The sequence below is a fragment of the Lissotriton vulgaris genome, chromosome 4_1, assembly GCF_964263255.1.
Source record: "Lissotriton vulgaris chromosome 4_1, aLisVul1.2, whole genome shotgun sequence".
Classification (NCBI taxonomy): domain Eukaryota; kingdom Metazoa; phylum Chordata; class Amphibia; order Caudata; family Salamandridae; genus Lissotriton; species Lissotriton vulgaris.
Genome location: NC_141691.1, coordinates 2,071,555,114 through 2,071,570,534, shown reverse-complemented (window position 1 = coordinate 2,071,570,534; position 15,421 = coordinate 2,071,555,114).

The window sequence follows — 15,421 nt, the reverse complement described above, 5'->3', positions numbered from 1 at the left end:
GGGGTTGGGTAATGAATCTGTTCAGTTGGTGTGTGCCCGCTGATTCCAAAGAGGTTTTGGACGAGTGAAGTCACAGAGATTAGAAGTGTGACATTGAGAATTTCAGTTTTTCCATGCTTATTTTGTAGCCAAAAATGACTTGAACGTTTTGAAGCTGTGCTTTTATTTCAGATTGAGATGACTTGGGGTCACCTAGAGTAAGCAGAACACCAACCACAGACAGAAAGTTTGGATGTGTCTGTCAGTCAGTCAAACACAGCTTTCATTTGTTGATTGAGGAACCATCGGATAGTGCCATGGTGGTGGCATGGGGCCATGGAACACTGGGCCATTCTCAGTGGTTTCCCCTTCTATATTCCACTCTCACATAGGATATCTACAGTGAGGTATCAACGCCCGGGGAAACCTTTGAAGCGGATGCTTCCTTTGACTCGGGTGTGTTACTCCTTGACCAGCCTAGGCTGATTTTATTCCCTCTGTTTTTCTGATTCCAGTCATTGGTCGTATTTACTTTTGTACCAGCTATTGGCTTTAGGGGGGGGCATACTCACCGTCTCTCCATATTGACGGTTGTTATACACTTTGTGAGCAAATGCTGGATGACACTACTGTTCTGTGTTTATGTCATCCTATCCAGGTTTCAGCCATGGCGGGACCCTGGACTCATCCAATAAGTATTAGGGTGTGAACACTTTTCACCCTAACCTAGTAGTGTGGATAGTTTTGTTTGGTCCTGAAGAAATGCACAGTATCACTTTGAACTAATTAGCATGAAACATGTCGACCATTTTTATATAGAGTAGGCGTTTGCTTCCCTGGCCCCTTAAGCCAGAAAGCAACCACTCTTTCTGTTTTTAGTGAGGTGGGTCACCACTTTATTAAAGTTTTTTGTGGAAAACCCAACCTTTTTTCACCACTTATACACATCTACATCATTCACTTCCTTCCCTAGGGCCCTCACACCCACAGCACCATACAGCAGGAACAAAAGATCTCCAATAAAGAGCCCCTTTATGGGTGCCCGTCTGGTATTGCACCGCCGACCCGACGAGGAGCGAGCCCATATAATGAAACATGACACCTAGCTTGCTGGGTGTGTGAGGACTCTAGTTACGACAAGGAGGATTCCCCTCCTGTGTGCCTTCACTCACTTTGGTTTCAACTGCCTAATAGGTTTTTATCCAGGGGAACTGCGTACTCTCTTTTTTGATATACATTCTGCCTATGGCCCTATTTAAAAATTGGGTGCAGTATTGAACCTCTCCAACTGACAGGAACTTGGCAGAACTTGAAACCTATGCAGAAGAAGTGGAGAAAGTATTTCAGGTCACAGTACGTGAGCAAGTGAGAAGCATTTGTATTCTCTGTCTAATGTGAGATCTGTAGGTGATTATGTGTGGATAGCATCTGTGTGTCAGTATGTGTGGAGAAGGTATGAGAAGTATCTGTATTCTCTGTCTAGTGTGAGATCTGTGTCTTATTATGTGTGGAGAGCGTGTGAGAAGTATCTGTATTCTCTGACTAGTGTGAGGTCCATGTGTGAGTATGTATGGTGAGCTTGTGAGAAGTATCTATATTCTCTGTTGTTAGATTTGGGGGTCTCGGGTTGGCACAGGTTGGCACTTGTGACAAGCAGGGACCCTCTCCTCTAGTCAGGGCAAGGGACTTACTCTAGTGAATAACCCCTGCTCACTCTCTAGGTTACGTGGCGCGAGCAGACAAGGCTAATCCCGGAGCGTTAGAGGTTAAGCATTTATGACAGTGCACAACAATCTAATGACTCCCATAAATGGACACAAGTCTATGTTTTGAAAAAAAATAGGTATACTTTATGTAAATATATAGATATATGCAGGTTCTAAATACAAGACCATAAATAACGTTTTACTTGTGCACAATACTGTTGTTGGGATATGTGCTTTCTTTTAAAAGTGTCTCTAGGCCATGAATACGTTTTAAAATGCACACAGTTCGTTTTATGCAAGGATATGCGTTTTTAAAAGTGCCTCTTATAAAAAGATAAGCTTAATTTCAGGTTGCACAGTTCGTAGTTCCTAGGGCGACCTGCGAGGGTAAACGTACAGATCCAGCCTTTTAATAACCTAAAACCGGACTGTCTAGTCCGAAGCATGCAGAGTACCTTTGAGATGAGCTGCGGACAATGCGGGGGTACGAGGCAGACTCAGGACGAGGATTGGCAGCGCTGGTCCGGCTCGTGGCAGGTGTTGTGACAGGACGGCTGGAGCGGGACCTTAGAGGGACGCTGTGGAGGGTCCGGGACGCTGGCGAGGTCTGCAGCGTAGGCGTTCTTTGTAGTTGACCTATCTCCCCCAGAGGTGGAAATGCGGCACGGGGTGGCCTATACACAGCGTACAGCGCGGCTCTCCTTTGTGCGGCGCGGCTTCGTGGGCAAGGTACGTTGTGATTCAATACGCTTCTAGCATACGATGCGTACTTCAATTCACTTTGGCAGGCGTTGTGCGAGGCGTACTGAGCGAGGGCAAAAGGCGGTACGACTCGCAGGGACGCAGAAGGCGGTGCGGGTTGGTACGCCTCTAGGTTACGCAACGTTGATTCAGGAGATGCCCGTCTGGGCGGGGAAATGCGTTTTACTTTCGTGCCGCGACGTCTGGGAGATGGTACGCTTAGGTGTACCAGTCGTCTACGGTGGCGATGCGCTTCTCCTCAAGGGTTCTCCCCCCAGTGGGGATGCGGCAGGCAGTACAGTGCGTCCTTCAGAGGAGGGCGAAGCGGGTGTGGGCAGCCCAGCGGGACGGTGTGAGTACGGCTCGCAGACAGAGCAGTTCACACGGGGGAGGCAGTCACAGGATGGCTTCGCAGCAGTCTAGAGATACGGGACGCACTTGTGGCGGCTCCAGCAGCAGGCGAATAGTTCAGCAATTTCTTCATGGTCCAGATGCAGGCTGGCAGAGTCCAATGTTCCTGGGACTCAGGTCAGGGGGCCAGCTCACTTCCAGGCCCATGGAGATCGTTTTTGAGCGCAAGTTCTTTGTAGAGAGTAAAATAAGGTCTTTAAAAAGCAACAAGCCCTTTGTAGGTTTCTTCCTCTCCTTTGGCAGCAAGGCAACCACTGCAGGCCAGTCCCCCAGGATAGGGACAGTCTTCCTCCTTCAGCTTTCCTGGTTTCTTCTCCTCAGGCAGAGGGGTCTTCTTGGTTCAAAAAGCAGAATCTGATTTCTTAGGAGCGGGGTTCCTCTTTTTATACACAGTTTCTTTTGTTCTTTCAGACCAGGAGGGCCTTTGCCTAATCCAGTCCAGGCCCTGAGCACTTTGTTTTGCAAACCCTGGCTTCTCCTTTCAGGGAGCAGGGCAGGGACATCAGACGCTCCACAGGAGGTGGAGTACTCTGTTGACAGTCTTCCCCTCTCTTTTCAAAAGGTGCAGGGCAGAGTCATCAGTCGCTCCCCAGGGGGTGGAGTCAGCATTGAGGTGGCAGAGCACAGCCCTATTCAGAGTCAAGGGGCACTCCCCCCACCTATCCTGGTGTAATCCCTCTATTCACCACCTGTCATCCTCAGTTCTGTCACTCACAGAAACCAGACAGCAGATACACATCCTAGCAGAGGCGGGCTGAAATGGTTAGGCAAGCAAATACTAACTTTCTAAAAGTTGTATTTGCAAACACAGGATATTAAAATAAACTTTACTAAAAGAAGTATTTTATTATTCTGAGTTCAGGCATACTAAAGGTGACTTTCTACCATACTCTCTGAGTCTGTTAGGATTACATAGTGTAATAATTCCAGCAACCCATTCTGGCCTATGGAGAGCAGGTAGCCTTACAATAGTGAAAAACGAAAATGGCTGTAATTCACTATTAGGACATGCCACACACATCAGGGCTTTTCCTATCTTATGCTTACAATGCACCCTGCCCTTAGGCCTACCATAGGGGTGACTAATATGAAGTTAAGGGAAGGTTTAGGGACTGGCAAGTAGGTGCATTTGCAAAGTCAGCATGACAGTACCAGACTGCACGCAGGTTCTGCATTGGCAGACCTTAGACATATTTTGCTAGGCCGCTTCTGCGGGCGGCACAACCAGTGCTGCAAGCCCACCAGCAGCATTTGTATTTACAAGCCCTGGCACTCCTGGTGCACCAAATAGGCCAATCATGGAAACCAATCAATATATACACTTTTCATCGGGAGCACTTGCACTGTGGCACTGATTGACAGTGGCACATTGCTCTGAGCAGCTAACACCAGCAAAACACATCAGCAAAAAAGTGGAAGGGAGACTCACGCCAAGGTGCCAGGTCTAACACGTGTCCCCTCTAGCTGAAATGTGGGAAGAACTACCCTACCCCAGGGAGTTCCTCATCACTAAGGCAGAAAAATCTGGACAGACTGTCAGCATTGGCGTGATCTGTGCCTGGGCGATGTTCTACCGTGAAGCCCATACCCTGTAGGGAAATGCACCTCAACAGTTTTGGGTTCTCACCCCTCATTTGCATCAACCATCTGAGGGGCCTGTGGTCTGTCTGAACCTGGAAGTGAGGCCCAAACAAGTAGGGTCTTAGCGTCTTCAGTGCCCAGACCACAGCAAATGCTTCTCGCTCAATTGCACTCCACCTCTGTTCCCGTTGAAGTAACTTCCTACTGATGAAGGCTACAGGTTGGTCCCAGCCCTCCTCAGTCACCTGTGAGAGAACAGTCCCTACACCATGCTCTAAAGCATCTGTTTGCACTAGGAATTCTTCGGAGAAGTCAGGAGCCAGGGGCACGGGTGCCGTGCACATGGCATTCTTCAGGGTTTCAAAAGCTTTCTGACAAGTGTTCAATCCTGATCACTTTCCTCGGCTGCTTCTTGGAAGCCAGCTCTGTCAAGGGTGCAACAATGTTGCCATACCCCTTGACAAACCTCCTGCAGTACCCAGTGAGTCCTAAAAAGGCCCTCACCTCTGTCTGGGTCTTTGGGGGCTCCCAAGCCAGGATGGTTTCAATCTTGGGTTGTCGGGGCGCCACATGGCCGCCCCGCACTGGTGTCCCAAGTACACCACGGAACTCTACCCGATCTGGCACTTACTTGCCTTGATCGCGATGCCTACCTGGCGCAGTCCCAACAACACTTCACAGAGGTGGCGCAGATGTTCCTCCCATGTGACACTGAACACTGCGATGTCATCCAGGTAGGTGGCACTGAATTCCTCCAGCCCAACCAACACCTGGTTGACCAACCACTGGAAGGTGGCAGGGGCATTCTTCATCCCAAATGGCATAATCTGGAACTGGAAATGCCCATCTGGTGTGGCGAATGCTGACCTCTCTTTGGCCTCATCAGTCAGGGAGATCTGCCAGTACCCAGACATTAAATCAAACGTGCTGAGGTACCGGGCAGCCCCTAACCGATCAATTAGCTCATCAGCTCTGGAGATGGTGACTGAATTGAGTCCTCTGTAGTCCACACAGAACCGGAGTTCAGGTGTGGCACCCGGCGCTGCAGCCTTCATGACCAAGACCACTGGGCTGCCCCAAGGACTGCTGGAGGACTCAATCACCCCAAGAGCAAGAATCTTTGAGACCTCCTCTTTGATGCTCCTGACCCTGTCAGTCACCCTGTAAGCCTTGTGCTTCACAGGTGAACTGTCCCCTGTATCCACATCATGGACGCACCAATCAGTGATACTAGGGGCCAGGGAAAACAGGTCAGAGAACTGTCCCAGCAACTGGCGGCAGTCCATCTGTTGTTCAGGGGTCAGGGTGGGTGAGAGGTTAACTCCATCCACTGACCCATCTTGCTCTCTGGCTACCAGGAGGTCAGGAAAAGGCTCAGTCTCCTCCTCCATTCCATCATCTGTGGCCAGGAGCATGCCCACTTCGGACCTCTCCAAGTGGAGCTTAAGGCGGTTGACATTTAGGACCCTCAAGGGGTTCCTGGGAGACTGCAAGTCCACCAAGTAGGTGACAGGACTCTTGCGCTCCACAACCTCAAAGGGGCCTGTCCACTTATCCTGGAGTGCACAAGGCTCTACTGGGGCCAAGACCCACACCTTCTGACCAGGCTGAAATTCAACCAGAGTGGCATTCTGGTCGTACCACCGCTTCATTTCCTCCTGGCTGGCTTCCAGGTTTGCCTCAGCAAGTTTCCTGAAACGCCTAGTCTGGTTCCTAAAGGCCAGCATGTAACTGTATACATTCTGGGGAGGTTTCCTGGGAGATTGCTCCCAGCCTTCTTTGACCAGACTTAGAGGTCCTCTGACTGGGTGGCCATACAGAAGCTCAAAGGGGCTGAACCCTAGAGACTTCTGTGGCACCTCACAGTATGCAAAGAGAAGGCATCGTAAGAAGACATCCACTTACGCCTCATGGGTTCCTCAAGACCCATAATCTTGCCTTTTAGGGTTCGGTTGAATCTCTCAACCAACCTATTGCCTTGGGGCTGGTAAGGTGTGATGAATTTGTAGGTTACACCACACTCTTGCCAAAGGGATTTCATATACTTGGAAATGAAATTGGTGTCCCTGTCAGACACCACCTCTAGAGGGAATCCCACTCGGGAGAAAATTCCCATCAGTGCTCGTACCACCCCGGGGGCCGTCACTGTCCTCAGAGGGATGGCTTCAGGGTACCGAGTGGCATGGTCCACCAGGACCAGGATGAACCTGTTCCCCAAGGCTGTTATGGGGTCCAGTGGCCCCACAATGTCAATTCCCACTCACTGTAATGGGGTACTGATGACGGGGAATGGCTGGAGAGGAGCCTTTTGCTTCCTCACACTCTTACCACTTGCCTGGCAAGACTAGCAGGTCCTACAATGAGCATCTGAGCTCCTATGCATTTGAGGCCAATAAAAGTGGGTGACAAGCCTTTCATAGGTCTTGTCCTGCTCCAAATGCCCTGCTAATGGCACATCGTGAGCCAGCCCCAGTAGGAAGGCTCTGAACTTCTGGGGTACCACCAGCGCATGGGATGACACAGGTTCAGCAACCTTAGGCTCTGAATACAGGAGGTCATTCTCTCAGTACATTAAATGTGTACCGGACTGATCACCATTGGCCTGGTCTGCAGCCTGCCGCCGCACACCGACGAGAGAAGGGCATTCTTTCTTCTCCCTGCAGAATTCCTCCCTGGAGGGACCTCCTTCCTGCTGCCAATGGGTCAGCTCAGGCAGGTCCCACAGTTTGGCTATCTATTCCCCGGTAGGCTCCAGAGCATCCCCCTTAAGGTCTGCTTCCTCCTGGGCTGTGGGAACTTCAGGGGCTGGTTTCCCACGCCCCCTGCACCCACTCTCTAAGGCCGGTTCCTGGGCCTCTCCCTCAGGCTCCAGGACCTCTTGGGCACCCCTACTGGCTGCCATTGACCGGGTGGTCACGCACGCCAACCAGGTAAACCCACCATCTTCAGGTGAGTTGTCTTCTCCACCTTTTCCCAAGGGGAGCTCTCCAAATCATTCCCTAGCAAACAGTCTACAGGCATGGAAGTTCTCACAGCAACCTGAAGAGTACCAGAGACCCCCCCCCACTCAAAGTGAACCTGAGCCATTGGACACTGGCTCTCAGAGTTGTCAGCGTTGACAACCTGGCAGTATGCATGGGGTACAACCTGCTCTTGAGACACCAGGTGCTGCCGGACTGCAGTCACAATGGCTCCTGTGTCTCTAAGAGCCTCTGCCTTCTTTCCATTGATGGTCACCACCTACCCATATTTCTAAGTGTTGGAGGGTAGGTAGTTTTCAGGGACCATCTCACTGTCTCCTAAAGAGACTAGGGTCATCTGAACAGGGTCCCACCCACCTTGGACTTCTACCTCCTCGCCAAAGGCTACACTAGCCATCTGCTGGGGCGGAGCACCAGTGGGTGCTGCTTTACCAAACAATTGACACTTGAGATCAGTGGCAAAATGACCCAGTTCACTTTATGGGCCCTCTTTGAACAGGGATACCTGTCGGGGCCCCGGTCTGTTTCTGGGGTGGGGGAGGCTGAGTACCTTTCCCTTGGTTCCCTTGGGGACTACTTTGGGGACTCTTCTGAAACTCCCTCTGTTTACCCTTGTCCCCCCCCCCCACTCTTCTGCTGGAGACCCTGCCCACCCTTGGCTGAGTCTCCCACTTGACCCTTGTGGTCCCTGGTGCTGAGCCAGCAGTCCGCCTCCTCAGCAAGCTTCCTAGGGTTAGTCAGCTTGCTATCAATCAGGTGCTGGCGTAGCTCAGGAAAAAAATTACTAGACAAGTGCTCCCATGCCATTATATCAAGAAGCCCTTGAAAATCATTCACTTTGCTACCCTTCACCTAACCATCCAGTGCTCTGCAGAAAAAGGATACATATTCAACATAGGTACTTCCAGGAATCTTTGTACACCCCCTGAATCTCTGTCTATATAATTCAGGAGTCAACCCACACCTGGTCATCAAAGCTTCCTTCATGTGGGGATAAGAATTATAAACTTCAGAGGGCAAATCTAGGAGTGTGTCCCGCTCCTCACTAAGGAACCGCCCCCACAACCCCGCTCCCCAATCTCTCTCAGGGACTCGGTGGGAAGACATGGCTACATCATAGTCTCTGAACCACTGCCCTATGTCATCATTCTTCACATATTCTCTCACCACATCCTTTGGCATGTACACCCTTGACTCCACCTGCACTGGCGATGCGCTGCCACCAGAGGGAGTAGTTTCCAAACTTTTAGCTTTCAGCTGCAGCTCCTTCAATTTCATCTCATGCTCCAATTGGATCTTTTTCTCTTCCATTGCCAATCTTTGTTTTTCCATGTCCATCTGTCCATTGAGTTTTGCCATCTCCATTTCATGTGCCCTGGTTGCTGCCCTGTCTGCCAACTCCTATGGCGACAGGACTCTGCCAAATTCATGGATACTCTCTGCGCGTTCAACTTCCACCACATTTTCAGGTGCCCTTGACTCAATCCAGGCCCTCAGTGCCTTTTGGTAGTGAGCCTTGGTTCTACATCCAGACTGGGAAATTCCAAATTTCCTACAGAAGCCTCTTAGCTGCTCCCATTTGTAGCTCTCAAGTTTTTCATTTTCCCACTCTATTTCCTCTATGTCACTTCCATCAAATACTATGGATGCTGCCCTTCCTCCATTCAGTGAACCAGGCATGGCTTTCAAATCAAATGGAGCTCTTCTTAGCAAAACAAAAATCAACAGTATGTGGCTGCGTTATGGGTCTGAACTCACTATGTGGTGATCAGAAATTATTGTACACAAATCATAAATGCAAATTTGAAATCCTTACCGCTGCCTCCAATGTTAGATTTGGGGGTCTCTGGTTGGCACAGGTAGGCACGTGTGACAAGCAGGGACCCTTTCCTCTAGTCAGGGCAAGGGACTTACTCTAGTGAATAACCCCTACTCACCCTCTAGGTTGCATGGCGCCAGCAGACAAGACTAATCCCGGAGCGTTAGAGGTTAAGCATTTATGACATTTATGCATTTAATCCAATGACTCCCACAAATGGGCACAAGTCTATGTTTTATAAAAAAAATAGGTATACTTTATGTAAATATACAGATATATGCAGGTTCTAAGCACAAGACCATAAATAACGTTTTACTAGTGCACAATACTGTTGTTGGGATATGTGCATTCTTTTAAAAGTGTCTCTAGGCCATGAATACGTTTTAAAATGCACACAGTTCGTTTTATGTGAGGATATGAGTTTTTAAAAGTGTCTCTTGTAAAAAGATAAGCTTAATTCCAGGTTGGACAGTTCGTAGTTCCTAGGGCGACCAGCGAGGGTAAACGTACAGATCCAGCCTTTTAATAACCCAAAACCGGACTGTCTAGTCAGAAGAGTGCACAGTACCTTTAAGGTGAGCTGCGGACAATGCGGGGTACGAGGCAGACTCAGGACGAGGATCGGCAGTGCTGGTCTGGCTCGTGGCAGGCGTCGTGACAGGACGGCTGCAGCGGGACCTTAGAGGGGCGCTGCGGAGGGTCCGGGCCGCTGGCGAGGTCTGCAGCGAAGGCGTTCTTTGTAGTTGACGGATCTCCCCCAGAGGCGGCAATACGGCATGGGGCGGCCTGTACACAGCGTACAGTGCGGCTCTCCTTTGTGCGGCGTGGCCTCGGGGGCAAGGTACGTTGTGATTCAATACGCTTCTAGAATACGATGCGTACTTCCATTCACTTTGGCAGGCGTTGTGCGAGGCATACTGGGCTGAGGGCAAAAGGCGGTACGACTCGCAGGGTCGCAGAAGGCGGTGCAGGTTGGTACGCCTCTAGCGTACGCAACGTTGATTCGGGAGATGCCCGCCTGAGCGGGGAAATGTGGTTTCCTTTCGTGGTGCGACGTCTGGGAGATGGTACGCTTCGGTGTACCAGTTGTCTCTGGTGGCGGTGCGCTTCTCCTCCAGGGTTCTCCCCCCCAGTGGGGATGCGGCAGGCAGTACAGTGCGTTCTTCAGAGGAGGGCGAAGCGGGTGTGGGCAGCCCAGCGGGATGGTGTGAGTTTGGCTCGCAGACAGAGTGGTTCACCTGGGGCGGGCGGTCACAGGAAGGCTTCACAGCAGTCCAGAGATACGGGACGGACTTGTGGCGGCTCCAGCAGCAGGCGAAGAGTTCAGCAATTTCTTCACGGCTCAGATGCAGGCAGGCGGAATCCAATGTTCCTGGGACTCAGGTCAGGGGGCCAGCTCACTTCCAGGCCCTTGGAGATCGCTTTTGAGTGCAAGTTCTTTGTAGAGAGTAAAAAAAGGTCTTTAAAAAGCAACAAGTCCTTTATAGGTTTCTTCCTCTCCTTTGACAGCAAGGCAACCACTGCAGGCCAGTCCCCCAGGATATGGACAGCCTTCCTCCTTCAGCTTTCCTGGTTCCTTCTTCTCAGGCAGAGGGGTCTTCTTGGTTCAAAAAGAAGGATCTGATTTCTTAGTAGCAGGGCTCCTCATTTTATACACAGTTTCTTTTGTTCTTTCAGGCCAGAGGGGCCTTTGCCTAATCCAGTCAAGGCCCTGAGCACGTTGTGTGCAAACCCTTGTTTCTCCTTTCAGGGAGCAGGGCAGGGACATCAGACGCTCCACAGGAGATGTAGCCAGCATTGTTAACAGTCTTCCCCTCTCTCTTCACAAGGTGCAGGGCAGAGTCATCAGTCGCTCCCCAGGGGGCGGAGTCAGCATTGAGGTGGCAGAGCACAGCCCTATTCGGAGTCAAGGGGCACTCCCCCCCACCCATCCTGGTGTAATCCCTCTATTCACCACCTGTCATCCCCAGCCCTGTCACTCACAGAAACCAGACAGCAGATACACATCCTAGCAGAGGCGGGCTGAAATGGTTAGGCAAGCAAATACTAACTTTCTAAAAGTAGTATTTGCAAACACAGGATATTAAAATAAACCTTACTAAATGAAGTATTTTATTATTCTGAGTTCAGGCATACTAAACTTGACTTTCTACCATGCTCTCTGAGTCTTTTAGGATTATATAATGTAATAATTCCAGCAGCCCATTCTGGCCTATGGAGAGCAGGTAGACTTACAATAGTGAAAAACGAAAGGGGCTGTAATTCACTATTAGGACATGCCACACGCATCAGGGCTTGTCCTACCTTATGCTTACAATGCACCCAGCCCTTGGGCCTACCATAGGGGTGACTAATATGAAGTTAAGGGAAGGTTTAGGGACTGGCAAGTAGGTGCACTTGCACAGTCAGCATGACAGTACCAGACTGCGCGTAGGTTCTGCTATGGCAGGCCTTAGACACATTTTAATAGGCCCCTTCTGTGGGTGGCACAACCAGTGCTAGAAGCTCACCAGCAGCATTTGTATTTACAAGCCCTGGCACTCCTGGTGCACTCTACTGGGGACTGACAGTAAACCAAATAGGCCAATCATGGAAACCAATCAATGTATAAACTTTTCATAGGGAGCACTTGCACTGTGGCACTGATTGGCAGTGGCACAGTGCTCTGAGCAGCTAACACCAGCAAAACACATGAGGCACATCAGCAAAAAAGTGGAAGGGAGACTCACGCCAAGGTGCCAGGTCTAACATCTGTCTAATGTGAAATCTATGTGTGAAGTTATGTGGAGAATGAGTATGTGTGCAGAGCATGTCAAAAGCATATGTATTCTTTATCTCATGTGAGATATGTGTGTGAGTATGTGTGGAGAGCATTTGAGAAGTATCTGTATGTTCAGTCTAGTGTGAGATTCGTGTGTGAGTATGTGTGTATAGCATGTGAGAAGCATTTGTATTATCTGTCTAATGTAAGATAAGTGTGTGAATACATGTGGAGAGCATGTGAGAAGTATCTGTATTCTCTGTCTAATGTGAAATGTATGTGTGGCTATGTGTGAAGAGTACTGGAGCCCAAAAAAAAGACTCTCGTCGGTGGTTCAGCTCTTTAGGTGCACCCACTTATAAATAAAGCAGCAAGGGGAGTCCTCCAAGCTCCAGAGAGGTCGAAGGACCTTTTCTACGGTGCTCAAAATTAAAGTACATCTGAAATGAAACTCATTAATACGTCATGGACATTTATAAATATCAATGAGTCAATGGCGAGAGGTTAAGATGGCTTTAAAAGTTTTTATTTACCTTCTAAGATTTAATCTCAGGTCTCTTTATTCAGTTTAGTAGTTACAGAAATAGGGAAAGATTAATCATCAATATCAATACTTGTGTTCCATAAAGAAAACCAATAAACTAGCTCAAAGATCTATTCTATAATCAGAACCCAGGAAGAGCTCTCATGGAAAAAAAGCGGTAAATAAGGACGATCTTCTCATTAAGAGAACTCAGCTGAGATCCCCTACAATTGCAGCAGCAACAGTTTAGAACAGCGATCCGTGCTGTAGCATCGATCACACATCAGCAAAGGCAAATCACCTCCAGAATAACTAAAGGAATCAACTCTAAAAAAAAAAAAAAGAATCTCGGGCATGAAGGAATCCAGCAGCAGGACCACCGGACATCCATGCGATTGGGAAAGAGGTGTATGGTAATTGATTGTCTAACTATCTAGGAACACTCATTAATCTAAACCTTCAATATATGTATCGTTTGCTCACAGACTCCTTCTCTCAATGTCCAATCAGAACAGCCCGTCGGGTGGTGGTGTCAGTCATACCATGCATTTTCTTCTGATTCCCACAGTCTGCACTCTCGTCATCTGGATTGATACAGTTTTCCTAACACAATTGTTACATGACAGAGGATTCCCATGAAAACCCTCTTACCGAAGCTAAAGGCGCATTATGAGTTTCAATGCTGAAAGACTCAGTCAACAAATATAAAGATACATCAAGTTAATTTGAAAGCAACATTTATAAGTCTCTTCCACCATTTGTTCCTCAAAGTTTCAGTAGTCTATTATTCTATGTGGAAATGATCTAACATGGCGTGAGAGAAAACTAAATGAACAGAATATTAAAGTCAGCACATTTCTAAGATGTCATCAATCCTAGCTGCTGTTGCACAGAATACTTTACTGGGACTAGTTTCTGCACAGGCCAAGGTATAGCTTGCTGGTGCAAAATGTTTTAGAAAATGTGAAATTTTAAATAAAGCATTTCTAACAGCATCTTCCACTTTTACATTTCCTATTCTGTAATATGGTTTTTGATATAAATAAACTGTATTTCTAAAGATATTCACACATTTTGCAAGCTATTTCTACAATTTGAGTTTAATTTACATTTTAACATGTTCAATATTGGATTTTTAATACGCTAAATATGTTGAATATTAGATATGTGGTAATATCTCTCAAGCGCATGGGAGAAGTGTCTGTAGTCTGTTTAATGTGAGATCCGTGTGTGAGTATGTGTGGAGATCATGGGAGAAGCATCTTATTCTCTGTCCAATGTGAGATCCATGTATGTGTGTGGAGAGCATATGAGAAGCAGTTGTATTCTCTCTCTAATGTGAGATCTGTGTGTGGAGAGCGTGTGAGAAGTATCTGTATTGTCAGCCTAATGTAAGATCTGTGTGTGAGTGTGTGGAGAGCGTGTGAGAAGTATCTGCATTCTCTGGCTTGGAAGTGCTGTTCTTGTTATGATGACTACCTGCTTAGAAGGCACAATATGTGCAGTGACTGTTACATTTCAGGATAAAGGGTAACAATTCTGGACAAAATTTCAAGACAAAGGGCCAATTTTACGGACACATCTGAGTTTGACAGCTGACAGAAGTTCAAGTGAACATAGGTTTATGTTTATTTGGTTTGTGTAACACATGGGAATATTAAGAAAACATTCACATATAGCTGGTATTAGTCAAATATAAAGAGCCAGCAAAGACAATTGAAGAAGAATGTGACAGCATTTATAAAGGAGAGTTGTCACAATCCAACCAATAATAGTGCCAGAATCAGTGCCCTGTTTTTGAATGTGGACTTCATATTCATAGGTAGTATCGCTCCTAGTTCTAATGTTTCTATCTGATGGTTCACTTTTTATCACACTTGGCGATTTAGCAGGGTCTTTGTGCCCAAAAGAATCTGCGGGACAGAGAGTTCAGTTGCTGTGAGAGTGATCGGTGCAAGAGATTGATGGGACTGTGAAGGTGTTGGTTGTGAGATTGTGCAGTTGTGAGCATGGTGAGTGCAAGAAAGTGCAGGTTCTGGAGAAGGATGGTGTGACGAGTGAGGTAATGAATCGCTGTTATGTGCTGATCTTCCTGGCCAAACTCAAAGTGATCCACAATGACCGCTCTCACTTCTTGGATACCAGAAGCAGCCTGGGCATGGGCGGCAGAGAGGTGAGATCTCTGTGGCCCTGCCGCTTGAGAGCAGTACTCACCAGAACCCTCTGACACCAAAACCACCCACATGTAAAAGTAGTGGCCCTGCACGCCCAACTGGACTGATTACACCCTGACCTGGAGCCGAGAGACCGGCATAACTGATGTGCACCCTCCCAAGTGAATGATTCCAGGATAGTCAACCAACCATGTGACCACTAACATGTAAACCGCTAATAATAGCTGGCCGCTTTTCCCAGCCACACATTTTCTGGTAGGCTTGGCAGACTATTTTTAGTTTTGAAAAGAGTGAGTTTATTGAAGTAAACAGGGAAGGGTAAAAGAGGGGGATTACAATAAAGATACATATATATATATTATGTTTCTAGAAAAACAAAAATAGAAATAAATATACATAGATGAGTGGTTAACTTAACAATAAAGAGAAAATATGTGAGAATATATTACAAATCTGGTCAATTACCTAAAACATAACAACATAACTCTTATAAAACCTATACAAACATTATTAAAAATAGAGAAAGATCAAAATGTCAAGGATGTTTTGACACTTCTTGGTCTGAAGTTTTGCGTGTATATGAAATTTTTGCATGGCTATCAATAAAACTTGTACCTGGAGACCATATAATCAGACGTTTTACAGTCAAAGATATTGGGTATACATAAACAGTATCCAATCTCTGGTTATAGCATACAGCGTACCACCAAGCCTGGAAAGAGAGGTCAGACAAATTTTAACAGTG